The sequence below is a fragment of the Delphinapterus leucas genome, chromosome 12, assembly GCF_059928025.1.
Source record: "Delphinapterus leucas isolate spDelLeu-1000000601 "Yukka" chromosome 12, BTC_Dleu_Yukka2, whole genome shotgun sequence".
NCBI lineage: Eukaryota > Metazoa > Chordata > Mammalia > Artiodactyla > Monodontidae > Delphinapterus > Delphinapterus leucas.
This window is the reverse complement of record NC_143140.1, coordinates 91621271-91641297: the sequence shown is the minus strand read 5'-3', so window position 1 is coordinate 91641297 and position 20027 is coordinate 91621271.

Sequence of the window (20027 nt, the reverse complement as noted above, 5' to 3'; positions counted from 1 at the left end):
GCTGCTAAATTTCAATGACCTGTTGAAAGTATCAGTCTTTCCCTAACCTCCAATACGTGTTTGTTTGTATGGTGTGTTGAAGAGCTGTAATACATCCAGAGTCTGGAGGGGCATTCTGGGTGATAGATAGCGGGCAGCCCTTTACGCCTATGCTTCGTGCACAATGAAAAGAATTCCCGCTCAGCTCTGTTATTTCAGCGGGACTGGGCACTGGGGACCTGGTGGCCCTGGACTTTGAGTTCTGCCCCCAGCTGCTCAGACTCAGCCAAGGAAGAGCCCACGGTTGGCAGAGGATGAGGAGATTTGGGGGATCTCTTGCCAAGCGGATTACGTATCCCCTCCTCCCCTTCGACCGCTGTCAGAGCCAGACTGGAGTGAATGTCACCGAGAAGAGGAGAAATCGCGCCTGCTGGAGGCTGCAGCTGATGCCCTGTCCTACAGGAAGGCAGGTGATACACCTTGTCACAAAGGATGTGGACTGAGGTGTGAGGGTGGGGCATGAAGGGGAGTCTGTAACGCTGGGGACAGTAAGTCGGGATGTTACTAACAACCAAAAGTTTCCTTTGAAGGTTCATGTTTAGTTAAAATTTTTGAAGGAGAGGACAGCTGAACCCCCTGGCTCCCCAGGTGCCCTGAGGGTCTGGGGGGAGGGTGCAGTCAGACTGTCACAGTGAGTCCTCCCCCCCATCAGCCACCTCAGCCTCTCTTCTTGCTGTCGCCAACATAGGGTCACCTCTTGGGCAGCTGTAGAGAACATTTTCTCCCAGTGGCCCCCGTCAACTGACATCCCTGAAGACATCTTGCTGGAGCCGAGAGCAGGGCCCACAGGCTGCTGTGATGGGCAAGCGGTGCTCCCATGACAGGGAGAGGCAGCAGATCCCTGTCCTTTCTTCGTGGCGAGCTCACTGCTGAGCTGAAGGAAATCATGCTCGCACCACTCCACTGGGGTCTCGCGTCCTCTTACTCTGGGGTGTGGAGGTTACCACAGGTCAGACACCCCAGAGCATTGATGGTACCTCTGCTCACGCCATTCCCTTGGGAGCTTCTCAGTCAGAGAGCTCAAATGCCGGAACATCACGCAAGTCAAACATCATGAAGGTTCTACAGAGAGGCTTGAGTATAGTTAGCCACCCATAAATTAAGCTATTTTGCGACAGATTAGGTATAGAAGCCCTCTCCGTTAAGATTTGATTATAAAGATAAGATGCCACATTAAAATCTTATATGATAGTTGTAAACTGGTATGGCACAAAAAATGAATCTCAAAATATTATGTAGTCGGGCTTTCCTGGTGGTGCAGTGGTTGAGAGTCTGCCTGCCAATGCAGGGGACACGGGTTCGTGCCCCGGTACGGGCAGATCCCACATGCCGCGGAGCGGCTGGGCCCATGAGCCACGGCCGCTGAGCCTGCGCGTCCGGAGCCTGTGCTCCGCAGCGGGAGAGGCCACAGCAGTGAGAGGCCCGCATACTGCAAAAAAAAAAATATATATATATATGTATATATATATATATATATATATATAATGTAGTCAACATTGCATTTAAGTAACATAGACTTTTTTTTTGTATTTTATAATCATTTTTCTTTCAATTCTTGTTATACTGAAAGCCTAACATTCCCATTTTATAGATTTGGGGGTGACGGAAATCCAGCGTTTGAGTGAATGAGGATGAGAAATCTGGCTTCACACCTTCCAGTCCAATGAACTCTTGGCACAGAATCAGATTCGACACGCCCAGCAGAGCCACCTGCCTGTCTAAGACTCCGGCACTCAACACCCTCACCTCCCCAGGCCAGTTTAGAGGGAGAAGGCAAGGGATCAAAAAGCCCTGGAGTCTAGTTGATTTACACTGTTGTGTTAGCTTCTGCTGCACAGCGAAGTGGATCTGTCACACATATATGTACATCCGTTCTTTTTCAGATTTTTTTCCCATATAGGTCCCTACAGAGTATTGAGTAGAGTCCCCTGTGCTATACAGTAGGTCCTTGTTGGTTATCTATTTTATATATTGTAGTGTGTATATGTCAATCCCAAGCTCCCGATTTATGCCTCCTCCCCCTTCCCCCTCCCCCGTAACCCACTCTCCAATAAATTTTTTTTTTAAAGAGAAAAATAATTTTTTAAAAGAAGCCCTGGAGAATTCTTCCAGTGTTGCAAGTTCCCCAGCCCTCTTCACATGAACAAAGTTAAGTTCAGCTTTCTGAAGAGCCCTCAGACCACTAGACTAAGCCCCCAGATGAAAATAAAACAGACGTCAGCTCCGGGAAACCCAAGGGATTCGTCTCCCTACCTCCCCACCCGACCTCCTCCCCTTGCTTCTCAAATTCTCGGCCTCTGGCCAGTTGCTCTGAGGTAAAGGGAAAACTGCCATGACCAGTTACAGAACCTGTACCAGTCGACCACCTCGGCTGAACTTGTCTGTGACACGGGGCACTCAGCCTTTGCGGGAGGGGATGGCCCCTGTCAATTCCTGCAACGATGTGCCCCTGGGGTAGGTTTCCTATCACACGACTCATCTAGATGACAGGTTTTCATTATTTCTGCACCTTATGCCAATCCGTGTTCACTCACATATGTTCCTGACCCTGGAACCTCTCCATCCTTTAGGTGGCCACCGGCAGTGATGCTGCTGGAAAAAGGAAGTATTTCAGGTGACACTTCAGTGCCTTGTTCATATACGAGTCCAGAGTCGCTGTTTCAATTTCTATCTGAGGCCCTCTTGTTTGGAAAAGTGAGACCGTCCTAGAAATGAAAGAGGAAAAGCCAAGGGCAAGCATCGAACCGGGAAAATTCTTACAAATAAAAATACAGCAGAAGAGTTTTGCTTCATCACTTGTGGACATCACAGCCCGATGTTTCAAAACCTCCCGTGTTTGACAAACAGTACAGGTCATTTGCCAGATCTAAGCATGCCCAGCTCCACCTAAGCTATGCTTGGTCACGAGCTATGTCCTTGTCTCCCACTGACATTAGGATTTGATTTCTTCCTCCCCTTCTTTGCCTTTGTGTCTGGAAAGACTTGGAGTGAGATCCAGCTCATTGTTCTGCCTTTCCTGTCCTATTTGCAGCAAAATGGTTCTGTAAATCCCCGAGCCTCTGCCATCTGCCTTCTCTCCTTCATGCGATGCTGTCCGTGCCTTACAGCAACAATAGGAGAGCTGCCTTCAGCTCAAATACGAAAACCCACTTTCCCTGGAGACCACACTCATCACAGGTGGGGTCCGCTCTGTGGACATCACCCGGAAATGCCCTCTCTTTCTTCTCTCACTCCTTATTTAGAACCTTCTGCAGACACCTTCTAAAATTTGCCACGCACATCACAAAAGGCTGCTTTTCCTTCCCTCCCTACTCGCCTGCAGCACGTCTTAAGTGCTCCAGCTTGAATTTATCACACGGTCTCCCTGTGGGCTCGGGATGTATAACTCTCAGTCTGTGGCAATGGGGTTTACAGGTGCCATCTAATGTCCCGAATTCTGGAGTTATGGGAGAAAGGAGCACATAAAGTAAAGGATATGACTAAACCAATTTACAGGGAGAGGGGGAAAAATGCAACCCAGGCAGAAGAAAGGCATTTGTTTCCCACTGAATGTCAAGTAAATATGAAACTCCTGCAAGCGTTTCACAACTCATATCCATATCCATACATTTATATCCAATTGCTCATCACCATGGGAACCAGGGATTTTTGATTGACACGTTTAATGTAATAAAGACACAAAAGAAAGAAAAAATTGCCAAGACACAGATGTCCTCTGGGTGTAGGTAATTTTCTAGGTGGTGATTTAATGAGTTTAAGCTTTCCAGGGATGGTTTATATTCGCTGTCACCTGCCCCAACACCAGACCTTATTTTTAGTTGTCCTTAAACTAATGGGGCTTCAGAATTACCTGGAGGCCTTGAGAACCCAGATATCTGGCCTCCCCTGAGAGTTTCCAATTCAGTGGGTCTGGGGTGGGGCCCAAGAACCTGCATTTCTAAGAGGGGCTGCAGATGCAGCTGGCTGGGGACCACACTTTGAGAACGGCTGCTTCTCTCACAAGGAGAAGGGCACCTGGGAGATGAGATTCCCCACTTTAACGATCACACTAAACCCCTTCTACAGGCTTTACTTGGAAAGTCCTTACTTGGTTTCTTCTTCATGTCAGTGTTCAAAGCTCTAGAGTTTGTTAACAAAATGGCATTTCAGCCAAGGAAAATGTTGTTCTGACAACAGTCTAAATGATCTCAAGTAGACCTGCCACAAATTTGATTTAGGTTTAAACGGGAAAGTTTCACATGTTAATTAAACACCAACTGATTACTAAAGGCATACCCACTGTGGATTACCTATGTCACATACGTGGACTTATGACATAACTGCTAAATCTAGGACTCACTGAGTAATAAAAAGCTGTCTCATTAGAGAGAAATCAAATGGCTATGGAAGAAACCATTTTTATGGGTGAGTATTTTTCACTGTTGGACTTGCTGAGGCATAGCAACAAACAGACTTGATTCAGGATCAATTTTTCAAACTATTGTCCTATTCCTGCCCCATTTATTAAGCTGTTCACACCACAGTGGGATGACTCTCTCCCTTCCTTGTACTGACTTGTACACACAGATCCTAATGTGAGGTGCACTCAAACCTAACCTTGATTTCTAGCCTCAGAGCACTGAAGAGGAACACCTACAGCAGCATTCGGTCTATTCTACTGAGTCTCCTGTGCTTCATGTTCTACATGAGACTGGGATTGTAACAGCCTTTTTCCAAGGAATAGAATCAGGGCTCGGATGGATGAGGGAATTGATCAAGACCACACGGGAGACAAAGGTAAAACCCGGTAGCCTGACGCCAAGGCTCTTCTGCTTAGTCACTAAAGCTCTGTTGAACACTGAACAATTTAGAGTTTAGAAAATCTTTAACATATTTTGTTAAAGATTTTTATGTGGGGCATAGCAGAACAATTTTATATGGTACATAATAGAATATTGTTAACATTTTGCAAATAAAAGAACTGTGGCTCAGTGAGGCTGAGAGATTTGCACAAGTTCACAGAGCAAGTTTCCAGAAACCGAGATTCTAACTCTACTACAAAGGCCCCTCTATACTCTATTATTTCTTTTGGGCGATAGATTAATATGCTCCACTCAGTAAGTTAAGAAGTATTTACTAAATGCCCACTATGTGCTAAATGCTAATAGAACGTATCTGTAGATAACTTTTATGATTGGTCAACTTGACTGATGAGCTACTGTGAGAGAGTGAAGATGACCACATATTTTTTTGACACTCCTCCCACTGAGAGATGGGAACTATTTCTCCTCCCATAGGTTCAAGACTAGTCTCTGACTGCTTTGGCTACTAGGGTAGGAAGAAAAGGACACTAGGCCAGTTCTGTGCCTAGGCTTCAAAAGGATTGGCAGCCATCACCTTGGTCTCCTGGAGTCCTGAGCCGCCATGTAAGAAGTCTGACACTCTTGCCTTAGAGGGTTCATGGGGAAGCCCTGAGATACATGGGCCCTCTATCCCTACTAGGTTGCCAGAGCCCTGGGAGAAGCTATCTTGAACCCGCCCAAGCCAGCCTAGCTACCAGCCAAATAATAACAGGTAATCCTATTCAATGCAACATGGAACGGAAGAATGATACAGCTGAGCCCTGCTCAAATTCCTCACTGCCCAAATATGAAACGTAATAAAATTATTCATGTTTTAAGTCACTAAGTTTTGGGTTCACTTGTTATGCACCCATAGGCTGTTAGGAAAAAAAAAACAAAAAAAATGTGTTACCTAGAAGTAGTCTGCTGCTGTGACAAAAATTACAACATACAGCGCTGGGTTTGGGACCCGGTGGTAGAGAAAAGGTCTGAAAGTCTTCAGAGGGTCTGTCAGTGGAAAGGAAGGACAGTGAGGAATTGTTACTGGAGGCTGGAGAGAAGATGATGTATGTTATGTAGGGGCAAATTGTTTAACAAAACCATCCCTTGCAGTAACGTGGAAAATGAAAGATATTATCTATAAATTCATGAATTTGACATTGGAGCTTTCCCAGGAGCATACAGAACTCTTCATCTGGCTGCCAACGATGTAATTCAAGAAGACAAAGATGAACCAAAGAGGAAACTGTTCTTTTTTTTTTTTTTTTAGCAGAATGTAGAAGAAATATAAAGGAGCCAGGGCTTGCTAGGCTTGAAAATAAAACTCTTTCTTATCCTTAGCCTCTCGCAGCAAAAGATTCTGAAAGGAAAAAGTGGCTTCAGGGCAAAGATCAAATCCAGGGTGTTAGTGCAGATTCTTTGTTAAGACCTCAGGAGATCTAAGGTGGTGTCTCATAGATGGTTTCAGACAAACATCCTGCTAAGGATGTCCAAGGCAGGCATCAAAGACCTTCTCTATTAAAAAAGATGGCTTCCAAGAATCTTAAGGGCGTGTTTCCAGAGCTAAAGATAAAGAAGGGACTCCAGGACATCTGTGAATGTTGAGAAGGCCCAGCCTTCCAGCTGAACCTTGCAGGTCTCACACATGGGAGTTAAGCCATTTCACACCATCCAGACCAGCCCACTTGCAACTTATGACCAGCAAGGGAGTCCAGTCAACCCTGCATGAAGCTGAAAAATTGCTGAGCCAAGGTCTACCCAAATTCCTGATCCACAGAATTGTGAAATATAATAAAATGGTTGATATTTCAAGCCACTAATTTGGGAGGTCACTTGTTATGCATCCAATGATAACAATTACTATGACATGAATTTTCACGGTAAATGAGATAAGCAGTCCCAAAATCAAACCCTAATTTTTATCATCACCGTCTATGTGCTCATAACTGTAGCAGGTTCCACCAAGCTATGACCTGCTATTAACCACCTAAGAACCAGATCCAAGAGTTTCTTACACGTCCTGTAGTGATAGAGACCGCTGACTCATGACTTCACGACCCCTTCATGAAACTCCTCTGTCGGCTTCCGCTGCACATGGGATTTACAATTCTCTCAACTCCACTTTTGTAAATAGCTATCTTTTGTCCCTTTCTATTTTTGCTTCTACACCCTAGCTTGAGCCATCCTATCTCTTACCTGGGCTGCTGTAGTTGCTTTCTAACTAGTATCTCTACCTCCAGAATGTTCTAAACCTCATGCCAGATTAATCTCCCCAAAGTGCAGCCCTAATCATATCCAGCCTTACCTTCCACTAAATATAAACTATTCACCCGTCAAAATATACTACTCACCATTCTCCAAATAGATGCTCCCTGGGTCTTTACACACTCCATTCCTTCTTGTAGAAGACATCTTTTTCTCACGCAACATCCATCCCAGCCTTTGAAAGTCAGTGCCAATCTAATCTAATTCCTCAGCTGCCACTGTACTGTTATTTTCCTTTCTGAGGAAGAGAGAGTCAGTCTCTCAAACTTCCACGATGCGTTGCTCACATCTGCCCAGCAGCCAAGCGACTAATTCGTAGATTTGTCCTCTACTAGATTACATGCTTTTGCAGGTTGGGAACTATTCCCACCAATAGGATACACACACATGGTAGCTGAATACACTGGGGAAAATAAACCTTACACTCAAAAAAAATGTTATATTCAAAAAAAGACAAGACTAACACAATGAACAATTAGAGAACAAAATAGACAGTATATAAATAAGTGCTTTAGGACTTTGGAGACATGGAGGAGCAATCGTTGAGAGTTGGAATCAAGCGAAACTTGATGGGTGAGGCCAAACGTGCACTTGCAACTTAAGGTTGGGGGAAAGAAGTGGAGAAGAAGGAAGCCATTTTAGACAAGAAATCAACATGAGCAGAAAGAGAGATGAGAATAAACAGGAAATACTCACAGAAGAGTGAAGAGCTGGGCTTCAGTTAACTTCCCGGGGAATTCAGTTAATTCAGTTAATTCTCCACGGCCAAGCTATTCTCCTAAGATAAGAAATCACGATTCTTATCCTAATTGGAGTCTTAGGATGACTTTAACTTTGGCTATAAAACCATAAAGATATTCCCCAGACTAAAAACTGGGACATGGAAGGGTAAAATATTTGAATCCAGTACTGTTTGAGAAAACCAAGGGAATATTATTACCCTGCCTGCTGAAGTTTTAGGCAAGTATTTCTCCAACGTGTAGGAATGGTGTGATAGGAGACTTGACCACTCCCCCAGGTATATCCACTGCAAAGAACATGAGCCAGGGGCCCTCAGCACCCCAACCTCTTGCTAGTTTGAAGAATCAGTGTCATTTGTTCAATGAATAGAAGTGTGCCTGGAAGAAAAGGGTAAGTACTTGAGGTAGAGACCCCCATGCTAGTCCGTCTGCTTTCCCAGGGCACCCCGGAGGATTATGCTCCCAGCCACTCCTGTGCTGAGGCAGGAATTTGGGCCAGCTCTTCAAGCACTACTCGTGCACATCCCCTGTTATCTCTGCCACGGCGATCACAGATACCGGTGGAAAGATGGAAGTGCCTCAAGACGGAAGCAGCCTGTATCCCTGAGCCCCTATGGGGAAGACAGCTGTCCTGCAATATCACCTATATCTGCAGGCTGTGAGAGAGAAATCAATGCGTATGTTAAGCCACTGAGATTTGGAGGCTGTTGCTGCAGCATAACCTGGCCTATCCTGACTAATTCATAAGTAGTTATGTATGTTTCCTAAACAAAGTGTGTGTTACCCTCATTTTAGAGATGATGGATCTGGGACTCAGAGAGTTTTGAATAAGTTTCCCAAGACACCATTATCTAGTATAGGGAAAATTCAGGATACAAAACTATCTATCTAACTGAATCCCCAGAGTTTTTCACTTATGTTGTCTTTTCTCCCAGGAAAAAAATCAAATCTTCTACAAGTCATGGATATTACCTAGAAAAAGAGGCCACAAAATGGAAATAGATCTCAGAATGCATATTCAATAATAGGATATCTGTAAGTGGAACGATCCCTCTCCCCACCTCCCTGCCAACCCATTAAACAAGAACTTCCGCCAACATATCCACCCTCTTGGAGTGTTGGGGCACAAGTAGCTGCTTTCTGTCCACCACCTGTTGGCTGTCTCCTGGGGAAGGAAAAGAAGATGCACGTAACAAGTGGGATCATGAGAGTCTGACCACCACTGGTCCCCTGACAGTCAAGGCTCAGAGCCAAAGAAAGCTGCTCATGAGGGGCCTTCTGCTCTCCTGGGCTTTCTTCCAGACCTGGTGTCCTGCAGACTATAAGGTCACCATAGCAGACCCTGTCCACTTGCTGGACCTTTAAACTCAGCCAGTAAGCTCAATTTAGGGAAAAAGGAGTAGGAAGCTCATTTTGACCTCACATATAAGTCCCAGTTTTTCCAGTAAAACACAAATTTGACCCCTATCTGAATCCTGTATGTCTTTCTCTATTAGTTCAGAATTCAGAGGGGCTAAGAAAACTGACTGCATCAAAACTCTCCAACACCATCATCCTGAAAGAAAGATCAACAAAAATGTGCTTCATGTGAAACATCAACCCATTTAGCTCTGAGGACAGAACCTACAGGACGTGCCATTTGTTACTCACGTGAAATCCCTTAACTACCTGTGAGCATGTCTCGGAGTGGAGATCCCCACCCCAAAATAAATGGAGCTCTGGGGTTGATTTCACTGGGTTTCACTGGGTTCCGGGGCCTCAGATGTGTCCTCCTCCTTCTTTTTCTTCAGTTCTTCTCTGTGTACAGGGGAAGTGGCCTCCCCCAGGGACCCCTGATGGTGCACCTATTGTTGTTGGAGCTGACACCAGCCCCGGACAGGCCTTGACTGCTTAATCAGGGCTTCAGAAACAAGCCACAGAGCTGCAGGGCCTTTGAGGAGGCAGATGGTGGTCATATGTTTTCACAGTTACCCTTAAAAACAAGAGAACAATGAAACAAATCTAGACCCATGGGGAAGGGCAAAGAGCAGCCCCTGAGTGACGCAGACTGTCCAGCGCCATCTGCCTACATTGTCACGGCTGAGCTGGCCTCGGGCTGATGGCTCTACTCAGGGCTGCTGGTCCTGTTTCCTCCAAGTTAGGTCCTCAGCCCTGAGCCGGGCCCCGTCACTCCCTTCCTCCCCCAGGCCTGGGTCCATGCAGTGTCCCTCCCCGTTCCTGCCCTGTTAGCTGGGTCCTTTCCGCAGCCCATGAACTTGTCCCCGTTGTTCCCATCGAGGGACAAGGACAAAGAAGTGTCTCTACCTGCCTCCCCTTCAACATGCCTCTGCTCTGCTCTCCCCGGCCAGCTGCCTCAGAGCACTACCCACACACCCTGGTTCCTGCTTCCTGTCCGTGCAATGCAACCCGCAGTCGCCCGTATCCCTCGCTGAAATGATTCTCTCTCCAACCGTCTCTGAAGATGACCAGTACTGACTTGAATAGTGTCCGCTGAAAACCCTGGTCCACCTGGAAGCTGTGAATGTGCCAAATTTGGAAACAGGGTCTTTGCAGATGTCATCAGGTTGAGATGAGGTCATTATGGTGGGTCTTAACCCAGATGATTGCTGTTCCTTATGCGACAGGGATAATGCCATGTGGCGATGGAGACAGAGATTGGAGCAAGGTGTTTGTGTGAGGAGTGACAAGAGGCCCCTCGTGGAGGCCCCAGAACTGATGTCGTAATTGGGCATCTGCACTCTGGCTGGAGGAGAGGGGAGAGTCAAGATCCACAGCAGACCCAGAAGCACCCCCTGGCAGGAGCATGGGGGCCTTCACCCTAGCCCTCCACATTGATGGTCACAGAAACACCTGCACCTCTTTTTCCTCTTACGACTAACAACCTTTTCCTTGCTTCTAGTTCAAGTTCTTAAGAAAGAAGGCATTTGATCAAAGCGGCCCGTCTCTCACACGGTGGCAGATCTGTGGCCAGCCTGTGTGTATGGACTGGGTACCCCAAGTGTTGGGTGTTCGCACCTTATCCGTCAGATGTGGGTGTAGGTTGTTTGCATGTGTGTCAGAGGCTGGGGTGTGGTTAACTAGGTGGATGGAGCTGTAGGAATGGACCTAGAAAGTATCATGGATATTGGGGAAATTTTTTTTCCAACTGGAATACACATTTTATAATTTACTAACTACTAACTAACTTACTAACATGTTTCTTCCCAAATTCAAATTTCCACATATCAGTTTAAATATAGAAGGCATGCCTTGTACTAGAAGCTGGTTTTTACGTATTTGGAAGATCAATCTAGTTCTATAAATGTAAGGCCATTGCCCTGAGGACCTTTTATTGCCTGATAATCCTCCATCCTGTGCAGAGCTGGCTGCCACGGGGAGATGATCCACATTGTCTGAGGACTCGGACCCTCCTGGAGGAAGGGGAGAGAATGTCTCTTTGCAATTCTGTGCTTTGTTAAGCTCTGTGACAGTCTGAGATGCTCCTAACCAAGTCTCCACTGAAAGCAAATGATACCAAAGAAAGACGGGAAATCCATTAAGGGAAGAAGACCGGCCTGGTACCCTAACTCAAACCAAGAATCTAAGATTTCAGGGTTTGGGGCTAAATCTAGAAGCCCCTTGAGGCCCAGCCACCCTGGGATGGTGGTTTGGGAACAGTGGCTGCAAGTGTGTGTGAACTGAAATGCATGACATCCAGAGGGAGGCGCCCAGGGAGCCCACTGTGGACCAACAGTAGTGGCTTCAGCCACTGCGTGAATGCAGGCACCAAAGCCACAAACGCGGCCAGTTTCCGAACGAAGGGTGACTCCCAGGTTCTTGGGGATTCTCATGGAGGGGAAGGGAAGAAAGGCCTCAAAAGGGAGGTGGTGGAATTCCCTTTTTCTCAGCAGCAACTACCCTAAAAGTGAAATAAATATGACCATATTTTTTACTCCGAGTGGGGAAAGCATGTTATACTGGCTACAATTACATAAATATATGTCATATTTCTTTTAAAATCAAAATTCAGTACACACTTTTCAGAGATAGGATAAGTAAAGCACAGTACTTTAAAGGATGCTGATGAAAGAATTTTACCTTTTTACCCAGTATTTTGAATGCAGACTTGTGGGGTATTATCCAAAGGCATTTTTATTTTGGTCTTCCATTGCCTTTTTTTTTTTTTTTTTTTTTTTTGCGGTACGCGAGCCTCTCACTGTTGTGGCCTCTCCCGTTGCGGAGCGCAGGCTCCGGACGCTCAGGCTCAGCGGCCGTGGCTCACGGGCCCAGCCGCTCCGCGGCATGTGGGATCTTCCCAGACCGGGGCACGAACCCGTGTCCCTGCATCGGCAGGTGGACTCTCAACCACTGCGCCACCAGGGAAGCCCCTTCCATTGTCTTTTTAAAATGTGTTCAGTGGGACCAGCTTTACCTGCTCCTGGATGGAAACCGGCAGCTCACTATTAGGGAATAAACAATCTTATGATCACCAAGTCACAAACAATTTCATATCAGAAAATTTGAATGTCCATCGCCACCTCCTTACTAAAGCTCTCCCTCCCCCGCCCCAACTTCCAAGCCCAATGATTACTTGCTATTTCAGACCTGGGGAACCAGGTGGGGCCAGACCAGAAGTGGGGCAGGTAGTTTTTACCAAGACTGGGCGATTTTATGATTTCCTGAGGATCTTACAGAGTTCTTCATTACTGGGGACTGTCCCCCTGCAGTTTCCTGACCAAGGTGGCCAATGGAGATAAAGGACGTGGCTCCCCAGGCGCCTCCTCCTTGTGAGGGGTCTGGGATTCACAACAAGGAAACAAAGTTTTCCAAACGCATCTCTTCACAGACTTTCACAAATTCTCCCTTGTTCCTCTCTTCAATCTTCTGTTTGGTTGAGAAGTTCAAGACTGATGGAATCCACTTGGAAGACTTTCTCCTGTAAATTCTGCACAGAATATCTGTCTCACTTTGGCATCTCGTGGTGCTTCAATCTAAACCTCAATTTTAAAACCCAATCATACAGATTAACAATTTTTGGCAAAATTCGAAGTCATTATTTTAGCAGCACGTATATTTTTATGAGTTAAGCCAAGTTTTCCCCTTTTTCCAGCTTTACTAAGATAAAACTGACAAGTGAAAAATGCATATATTTTAGTTGTACAACGTGAAGTCTTGATACACATTGTGAAGTGATTACCAAAATCAAGCTACTTAGCATAGGCACCAACCTCACATAGTTACGTGTGTGTGTGGTAAATAGTTAAGATCCACTATCATAGCAAATTTCAAGTATACAATACGATACTATTAACTATAGACACCATGCAGTACGTGAGGTCTCCAGGGCTTACTCCTCCTATGCAACTACTTTGTGCCCTTGGACAGTATCTCCCCATTTCCCCTCCCCCCGCCCCCTGGGGACCGCCACTCTACTACCTGCTTCGACGAGTTTGACGTGTTTAGATCCCACACCTAAGCGATACCACGCGGTGATTGTCTTTCTGTGTCTGGAGATCTCACTTCACATAATGTCCTTCAGGTTCATCCATGTTGTCACAAGTGGCAGGACTTCCTTTTTTATGACTGAATAATGTTCCCTCGTCTACACACACACACACACACACACACACACACACACACACACCACATTTTCTTTTGCCATTCATTCATCACCAGTCACTTAGATTGCTTCCATATCTCAGATGTGGTGAATAACGTATAACTCTGCAATGAACACGGGAGTACAGGTATCTCTTCAAGATCCTGATTTCATTTCCCTCAGCTCTACACCCAGAAGTGGGATTGCTGGATCATGTGGTAGTTCCATTTTTAATGTTTTCAGGAAGCTTTATACTGCTTTCCGTAATGGCGATACCATTTGACATTCCCACCAACAGTGCACAGGAGCTTCCTTTTCTCCACATCCTTGATAACACTTATTATCTTTTGTCTTTTTGATTATAGCCATCCTAAAAGTGTGAAGTAATATCTCATTGTGGTTTTGAGTTACATGTGATGTTGAGCATCTTTTCATACACCTGGCCATTCGTACCTCTTCTTTTGAGAAATGTTTATTTGGGTCTTTGCCCATTTTTTAACTGGGTAGGTTCTTTGCTAATGAGTTGTTTGAGTTCCTTCCATATTCTGGATATTAACCCCTTATCAGATGTATGGTTCTTTCTCTCACCCCACAGGTTTTCTCTTTACTCTGCTGAATGTTTCCTCTGCTGTGCAGAGCTTTTGAGTTTTACACTATCCCTCTTGTCTGTTTTTACTTTGGGGATCGTCCAGAAATAAATCCACACATTTAGTCAGCTGATCTTTGGCAACAATGCCAAGAACACACAAGAAGAAAAGGATAGGCTCTTCAACAGTGGATTCTTTATTGAATGTTCACAATGGTGAATAGTCGTATGCAGAAGAATGAAACTGGACCTTTATCTCATACCATATACAAAAATCAACTCAAAATGGATTAGAGACTTAAATGTAAGACCTGAAACTATAAAACTACTAAAAGAAAACATAAGGGAAAGCTTCATGACAACTATGGGCAATAATATTGAGGGGCGTATCTATTTTTAATGTATTTTCTATGTAACTTTTGATATGTATTGACATGATTAAGCCAAAAAAATAATCCACCTAAGCGGAAATTGGTTGGCCAACATGCACTGAATAATTCCTATGTGTCACTCTTGGCAGTGACCTTACCAATGCCACAAAGGACCCATGATCTAAGAAACAAACTGCATTTAAAGACCAGTGGGGCCCAAGAGTTGACCATAGCTCCATCCCTGAAGTTGCAACATTGTATGATTATAGCAAATATCATAACCTGTTCAATTTATTAGGGGTCAGCAAATAAAGCAATGCAATAGTGGGGATTTGTAGACCTAGTTTTTTCATTAAGAAATAAGTATCACAGTTCACTGTTAGAAGGATATATTTATTTAGGAGGGACTATTTACATGAATGTTTACAATGGTATAAAATGTTATTTGAGAGCACATGGATATTTTTGAATGTAACACAAATACTAATACTTAAGCTTTTCACTGAAAGTATCAAATTAAAGAAAAAAAACTTTCCTAAGTATCAAATCAAGCAAGTTAAATTTGTCTCTATTCTGCTTAGAAATATCACCCCTACCCCTGAACTTTGAAGCTGAGTTCACACCAAATGTTGCTTCAAGAGCCTATGTTAATATTATATGTTTGGTTTTTTAGTAGATTTTATTTTCTAAAGATTTTTCGACAGATAGGAGAAAAAAAAGAACACATAATCTGTGATTTGAAAACTGAAGTTGGACCATGAAAGGAAAATTAGATACTTGTCTCCCTCTTGGTGGTAAGATACAAAATTGTCTCCCAGTTTTCTGTTTGGCATAAGTCACTTTGCAAAGCCCCAGAACACAACAGCCTGGTGTGCACTCCACTGCTGCCTACACGTGAGGTGGGATGACTGATTCCAAGCCAGTCGGGAGTCTGGCTGTGGTCACCACAAAATAGAACCTCTACCGGAGAATTGCTGAGAGAGGACCCCATATGGGCTCTTCTCACCAAGACCTGCCTGGGCCTGGTGCCCACCCTCCGTGCTGCTCCGGAGATAAGAGCACCCTGCACATTCCCTGCAGAGCTACTACCAGCCCATTTGGCATCTTTGTGAAAGTTAGGAAAAGGCATCCCTTCCTCCAGGTGGATGCAGCCTTGGGCCCGGGCACCTGGCTTGGCCAGCAGAGGGCAGATGTCAGCCCAACCAGCTTACATAACCACTCCCTGCACCCGCCTAGGGGCACCATGATTCCACTGCACACATGGAATTCCACTGACCATGGAAGCCCCTCCCAGGTCCCTCCTCCGCCACCAAATTCTGAGATCACTTGGTTCAACTAATTATGCGACATTGTACTTATTTGCTGGTGAGTCTGTTTCTCCCACTAAACTGAGCATTTTATGATGCACTCAATAGGTAGAATAAATTACTTGATTGACATTTTATGGAATTGAATATAGCTTTTCATTTTAAAGGACAGATAACACCAGGTTCAACTGTTATTTTACTTCCAGTGAAATCCTTCAAGCTTTCTGAGCAATTTAATGTTTTCTCCGCAGAATCACCTAAATATGAAAACAGCCGCTGTCCAGAACAGAACGCTCACCCCAGTGATCAGGTGTGTGACTCTCATGTGGATGGGCCTCTAGTTCTCATGAGAGACGATGATAATATTTATTAAATGCCTGTTGCATGTCAGGCTACGAAGGACAGCCAAACACCTGCAAGACACAATGAGGGAGCGAGAGGCTGTGCACGTGTGCCCCCAGCAGCACAAAGCAGGGAGTGGCCCCACCTGAGCTCTTCCACGACTTGCTGAGGAAACACTCTTTCCTCACTGCTTCCTTTAGACGACACCGTAGACATCCTTGAGAAACCGTCTCTGGGTGCACTGAAGGTCTTCCTGTTTGAAATTCCATTGTCTGGGGGGACACCCGATTAACCCTCTTTATGAACTTAGAACTATCTCGATTATTTCGGTTTGCTCCATTCTGATGCGTTGCACTTCCCGAGGGCCGTTCATCTAGAGCTTCCTCAGTGCTTCATGAGTTGCTGTGAACTTTCTTTCCTAACAACCCTGTCTGGGGGCAATCGTGTCCTACCCTAGAACAATGGAAGAAAAAAGGTGTACAATCTGTTTCCTCTTCACAACTGCCGCCAGGAACACATTTCCCAGGTCCTGCACCGCGTTCCCATCCAGAAACCACAACAGACTTTTTTAAGGCTTGGATGTGAGAACTCAAAAAAACAAAACAAACCTGTTACCACGGGAAGAAAATCAGGTCTTTGATTCACTCATCAGGGCTGGGCTGCCTCACCCAGGAGGGGATGGGCATGTGGGATGGGCCTCTTAAGCTCCTGAGGTCTCAGTTTCCCTACCTACAACCTGGGGAATGTTCTACCGCAAAGAGAGAAGCCCACGGGGTTCCTCCAGCTTCCTTCACCCCCCCCAACCCTGCACCACCAATTTCAAAAAGGAAAATAAGTAACTTTCTTTCTCAAAGTGCTGCCTTTAAGAACACACGCTTGATCCATCTCTAAAATACTGCCGGCCCTCAAAACAAACGGAAGCAGTTTTGTATGAAAGGGTTTGAATAGGGGCTTCCCTGGTGGTCCACTGGTTAGGACTCCACTCTTCCACTGTAGGGGGCATAGGTTTGATCCCTGGTCAGGGAATTAAGATCCCACATGCTGTGCATTGTGGCCAAAAAAAAAAATTAAAATAAAAATTGTTTGAATAGAAAATTTTAAGAGTGAGCCCAGAAGTGTGGAGAGAGCCTATTTATCAGTTCCTTTCTTTGAGGTCTCCTCTGCTTTTAGAACATTATGAGGATGTTATTAAGGAAGATCACTTCTTTCTCCAATGATTTTTAATAGGCACAGGTTATCCTTAGGAAAGATGGAAATGAATTAGGCCTTAGAAATGACAAGAATTGAACTCAAAAATCCCATCTTTGGCTGTTCAACTTACACACATGCACACACAACCCTACATGAAATACCTATGTGCAGGGTAAACAAAAAAAAAGAGATGGTATTTGATTTCTTGTACTTTAAGAAAACCACTAAATTCAACCTAAAATCGAATTTCACCAATACCGTCTTCTCCATCAAACTCCAACTAGTTTGTTTGGAAGTCCTCCCATGGGAGCACTTCCTGCAAAGACCATGATCTCCGGAAGGACCACACAAGGCATCCCCACGTTGAACGCACATGTTGCAGTAAACATCAGACATTGTGCCATGTCCAGATCTGTCCTCCTCTGCTTCCACGCTGGAGGCTAAACTCACATTCACAGCAAAGACCCCAACAAAGCAGCCATGTGTACAGACTCGGAGACCCAACCTCCTTCCGACACCCTGAGCCCAGCACACAGCGCCAGGCAGCCCTGCCTTGGAACGCGATCAAAGCAGAGCCGCTCTCAACACTCCACCTCTCCTGCCCACCCAACTGGGCTCCTCTTTTCTGAACACCCTCGTGCTGCCCCTGCTACTTCCCAGAGCCGAATGGCCAAACTTGGCTGCACGTAAACATGCTCTGAATTTTACCCCAGTCATTTCCTGGAGATTGTTTTTGCCTGTTTGTTTGACAAAAGGGGAAAAGGACAGAACAGAGAGAGGGAGTCAGAACGTTGCCCTGATGATATTTCAGTTAATTTGGGGCCTGGGTGATATGAAGAAATGTTCCTCTGATCCAGTTATTCCTACAAACTCACATTAATCCCTGGTTATTGTGGACATGTACGCATGCAAGTGTGAGTTACTAATGAGTGATTGTGCCCAGGTCACACACACACACACACACACACACTCACTCATTCTTTCTGAATTTTGTGGATATGCAGCATATTTTAATTTAGGAGGAAAAGATTTAAGCATTGCATTTAAAGGGGAAATATTTTTAAAGTTAGTCATTAGTATGAGTATCACCAGTTAGTTACTGTAATCCTAATGTTTCTAGCTGTGTTGTCTCCTAGGTTTAAAAGCACTTATCAGCACCCCAGTAAGGAAAGCAAATGTCCTGACCACCAAAGCAGGGAGGCAATCCCTTTCAACCTGGCCCAAGAAAATGTTAATCCTTCGTATCCACAAATGGATACGCTTAGGCTAGCATTGTTCTCCACTGATGATGGATGTGACCCTGGCTGCTATCCTCAAACAGCTCCGTGTCCACTGCGGGGAGAGGATGGAATTGCCTAGAACACAAAAAAAGAGTGTTCTAAGTGCTGGAAATCGTGGGCTGGAGCCCAGGAGAGGAGGCGCTCATTCTGTCCGGTGTGGCATCGGAGCCAGACCTTGGAGGGAGGGAGGATTTTTCACCAGCAGCCATGGCGAACAGCATCTAAGGGAGCAGAGAGTCCAGGCAGGGGAGCCCAGGACAGTAAACTGGAGCACAAAGTAGGCGTCCTGGTGTGTCTCGGTCAGGGTCCAGCCAGGGGAGCAGAAACAGTACAAGACACATGCATGAAGGGGCTGATGGCAAGGAAGAGAAATCACGGCAGGATGGAGCTCCACGGCACAGGTAGGCGGAATCTCTTCTCTCTCCCGGGGAGCCTCAGCCCTGTTTTTTGTGGGTTTTTTTGCGGTACGCGGGCCTCTCTGCTGTGGCCTCTCCCGTTGCGGAGCACAGGCTCCGGACGCGCAGGCTCAGCGGCCATGGCTCACGGGCCCAGCCGCTCCGCGGCATGTGGGATCTTCCCGTACCGGGGCACGAACCCGTGTCCCCTGCATCGGCAGGCGGACTCCCAACCACTGCGCCACCTGGGAAGCCCAGCCCTGTTTTGAAATTAGCTGATTGAGTCGGGCTCACACAGATTCCCCAAGATCATCTTCCCCACTTAAAGTCAACTGAGCAAGGACTTTAATGACTCCTTCCAAATCCCTTCACAGCCACACCCAGACTAGTGTTTGATTGAATAACTGGGACTACAGCCTCACCAAGTCAACACAGCACCACGTGGGGTTATTACTGCTCGTGTCATTTTGAGATTGAGGCACAGACCGCCTGGGACTAAACCCTGGATCTGTCTCTTACTGCTAGTGCCATGTCCTCAAGCAAGCTACTCAGCTGCTCAGTGCCTCGGTTTCCCCACCTATAAAATGATGATGACATGCCTTACAGAGGTATTATAAGGATTAAATTATTTAACACATGTAAAGTGCTTAGAACAATATTGAAATTAATAAAAACTCAGTAAGTGCTATCTATTGTTATGATATTTACTACTATTATTTAAGGCATATCTGTGTGACAGTCCATGTGGCTAAGCTGCCAAAAGCTACTTTAGCAAGTTGGCTGCAAGCTGGCTGCAGAGCCAGGATTAGAATTGAAGGTCCAAGGATCCAGTCCTTTGGTGGCTATTTATTTAGCATCTGTTGTGCTTGGCAGTGTGTGGATTTAAAGAAGTGTAAATGAAATTCCATCCTTGTTGAAATTACATTCTAGCTGAAAATCTGAGACAGGCAGACAGTAGCCAACAGTGCATCTGCATGTCGAAAGAAGGGACTAGAAAATGGTACTTGGAAAGTTCAAGTGGAGAGTGATCACTTCCCCTTGGGTCAGTCTGGGGAGATGCCCTGGTAAGGGGTGGAATCTGTTCTTGGGCTTAAAGAATGGGCAGGACTGGAG